Source organism: Penaeus chinensis, chromosome 40 (genome assembly GCF_019202785.1).
Source record: "Penaeus chinensis breed Huanghai No. 1 chromosome 40, ASM1920278v2, whole genome shotgun sequence".
Classification (NCBI taxonomy): Eukaryota; Metazoa; Arthropoda; class Malacostraca; order Decapoda; family Penaeidae; genus Penaeus; species Penaeus chinensis.
Window position 1 is genome coordinate 25,980,692 of NC_061858.1, and position 3,501 is coordinate 25,984,192.

Sequence of the window (3,501 nt, forward strand, 5' to 3'; positions counted from 1 at the left end):
GCCGGTATTTTACTTTAAGAGAGGGAATCGACAATGTGTTACTTGAAAACTTGTAACTACTGTTAACACTTCGAACTGATGCCGAGACCTAAAACCTTTTTATTTTCTTGAGAGGTTCAAAGAGACTGAATAAAATGGCAAAGGTTTCTTCGCTTCCACACACCGGCGACATTCAAGAAGCCCTTCCATAACGGTACTTCGATTCTTTTAAAGCTGTCATGATTCTGAAATAATTCAACGGCAAAGTAATACTTTAAGAGGGATCTACATTACCCGTCGTCTAATATCTGACACCACATGCTTTCTAAAATACGGTATTCAGAATAGTCATGAAAGGGCACTCGACCCACAAGTGTTCAGCACCAAAATTGAATAAATGGGCGATATCCACCTCCCACGGGTCATACCTCTCATCGCACACCCATTTTATCATCCGCAGGCATCAGAGCTCGCCATAGCAACATGAACCAACTCTTATTCATTCATACAAGTGGCAAAAAGCCGGTCGAAAAACGGCATGTCCACCCTTTACGGCGTCGCGGGCCACACTGCCGCGCCGCGCCGGGCCACCACGTGACGCCGCCGCCATGGCCACCAGCCGCTCCCTCGCCGACCCTCCCCGCGCCACCTCCGCCCTTATCGCCGCTTTTCTGGACACGCGGGGCCCCTCTTCGCTCCGATTCCGCCACGAATCCACACACTAAAATGTTACAAACCTCTGTCAATGTAGAACGGCGGTCTGAAAATCCGAAATGAACCCAAATCCTGGATATTACACTGAAAGATCCTGTAGCGCTCTTCTCCGCACAACCTCACAATTCACACCAGAGGAGTTACTGAATCCTCTCTTGGAGATGATTTTTTTCGATAGCTTAAAGCGCATTGACACGTGCATATATGGTCTTCTACTGCTATCCTTCGGCACAATACGCACCCCAATTACACATATACATTTTTCTGGTGAATTCTAGAGAATATCACAAGAAGTGCACATATCCACAAGACGAAAGACTGTCAACTGACTAAGATGCGCGGGAGTGACGTCACTGCGCAGAACCTGCTTGCCCGCATTGTCTGATTGGGCGGGATGGCTGTTCCCTCCGCCGTACCTCCTCACCCAGTATTAAAAGATATTTAAAGTATTCAAGTTCACTGTAGCTCATCTGTCCTTTCTGCGTATCTAATCGTGTCACAATTTATATATCTAATATTTTTGTCTTCTCTTTTAAAAATATTTTTGAGGTCATGATAGAGTATATTGTAATTTAAAGTCAATACTCCCGAGGGTGTTTTGTAAGTAGAATAGCTATGAGTTGGCTCTACCATACAAAATTTGGCGCGTTTAGAATAGTAATTATCGCTGATATATGTTCTCCATTATAACAAATATAGGATGAAAAAATGCAATATATATAATTACTTTATATTTACACATTAGAACTGATTATAGCTTTGCCATTCGACAAAATGTGTCATAGCAAAGTTGGTTTCCTGTATACGGTGGACTCTCAGGCCGCCATTTACATGAGAGGTACGATGCTTCCAGAGCGACAGGCTTACCAATATTGATAAATGCAATATTTACATATTGTATCAGATTAAACGTGTTTAAGGTTTATTATGAATGGGTTTCAACATGAAGTACGGTTTAATATATATGGGCCATTGTGAGAAGATAATATGATTAACATTTTTGTGTGCTGTGTCAGTGCGTAAGTCTATAGATATGTTTCAGTTTATCAGCCTCGTGAATTTCCCTGTGCGATTATTTTTCGCACGTTGTAAAATGCCTAAGGTTACCATAATTAAATTCAGCGAGTCGTAATAAGTGTCCTTTTACACCCTCTTTCTAAAATTCTGCAGTGCGGCAGCTATCGGAAATGTTTGTAACCCTGTCCTATCACGTGAGGATAAAGCTGATTTCGTCATCCTTTAACTTTATGGCTTATTTTCTCTTTCGAAAAGCATAAGCTGTCTCTATAACAACAGTTATCAATTATAAGAACGGTGCTGAACATCAAGTATCGTTCCTTGAAAGTGCGTAGCGCATTAAATAAACTAGAAAACATTCCGTTCTAAAAGGGCACAATACATACGTAATTATATAAAGTACGTTGGGTTTATAGCACTGTGTCGCTTCTGGCATGGCTGTGGCCTCTTGCTAGAAGTTTCCCATTATGATTAGGGAAATAGGTATACACACATAAATACATACGTACATACATACATACTCACATACAAACATGTATAGATACGTACGTACATATATACATACATACATACATACGCACATACATACATATATACAAATATACATACATACATGCATACATACACCATACATACATAAAACATATGGACGCACACACACACACAGATATTTATATATATATATATATATATATATATATAAACAATGGGCAAATTAATAATACATATTCTTGAAGTTCACTGCACTTGGTATAACTGTTTCTATAATCAAAGGAAATTGGGAAGAGACCGTTGACTTTTACGTACTTAAAATATGTTAGTACACTCGATAACTACTCATTTAAGGACCCGGTGAAAATAGAGAACCTGACCAGACTAAAATCCAATAATTTAACCAGCAGTTGCATAACCTCCACGATTTTTTTACCCCCGAAGTAGCAAGTAAAATCTATAGAAAAGCTTTGTTTAGTTAATTTTTGCTCCCTCTCTGAATAGATTTTGAGCACGTCGTACGTCAGCGTTGAAATGATAAAGATAATGAGAGTTGAAGTCAAATACAATTCCGGGAAAACGTAGTAATAAGGAGAAAGAGTATCGTTTAAGGAGAATGAGATAGAAGTTAAATAAAATTCTAGGAAAAGGTAGTAATCATGAGAAAAGCTATCGTTTAAGGAGAATGAGATAGTTGTTATATATAATTCTAGGAAAATGCAGCCTGTTCTGAACTCTTTGCAATTACATATCGATTTTTTCTGACTTAATGGACGGAAAAATGAATAATTATGTTAGGAGTTCTAACTAAAACCTATTCTATTATGCACACGTGAGGTATTTATAGAGGACCAGTGAAGATAACATACAATGAACCACGGTGAAAATATCGCAAAGTATTGAATAAAAAGATCGTAGATTGAATTTACTTTTTGCTTCTCCACGTATGTTGCCTGAATTTGAGATGCAAAAAAAAGAAAAAAAAATTGTTTACGGAAATGTGAAATTGAAAAGAATATATTTTATTCCAAAGTTATATATATATATTGGGATCTTTCATTCACATAACTATCTTGTAAACATCACTAGAATACTAAAGAATCTTAACTCGACTATGAAAAAAATCACTAAATTATGCATGTTACGGAGTGTCTTATTGTGTATCACCGAGGGAATGGTTATGGCCAAGAACAGTACAGAGATTTAAAAGAAAATTTATCCATTAGCCAGACTGAAAGCGAGGAGGTAGTTTAGAGAACGCTTGTGAAAGGGAAGACAAAGAAATCACTTGGCAGCTAG

At 38.0% G+C, this 3,501-nt stretch overlaps 1 protein-coding gene across 2 annotated transcripts in view; it reads right to left on the reverse strand.

The window, feature by feature from the left end:
- Positions 1-948, reverse strand: part of LOC125047076 (KAT8 regulatory NSL complex subunit 1-like) — an 87,356-nt gene extending 86,408 nt beyond the window's left edge. The window contains exon 1 of one of the 2 annotated variants that reach the window (XM_047645172.1): positions 717-948. The gene's annotated coding sequence lies outside the window, so the exon portion shown is untranslated. The remainder of the gene's footprint in view (positions 1-716) is intronic. The other variant, XM_047645173.1, reaches the window with a different exon arrangement.
- Positions 949-3,501: the final 2,553 nt, after the last annotated feature.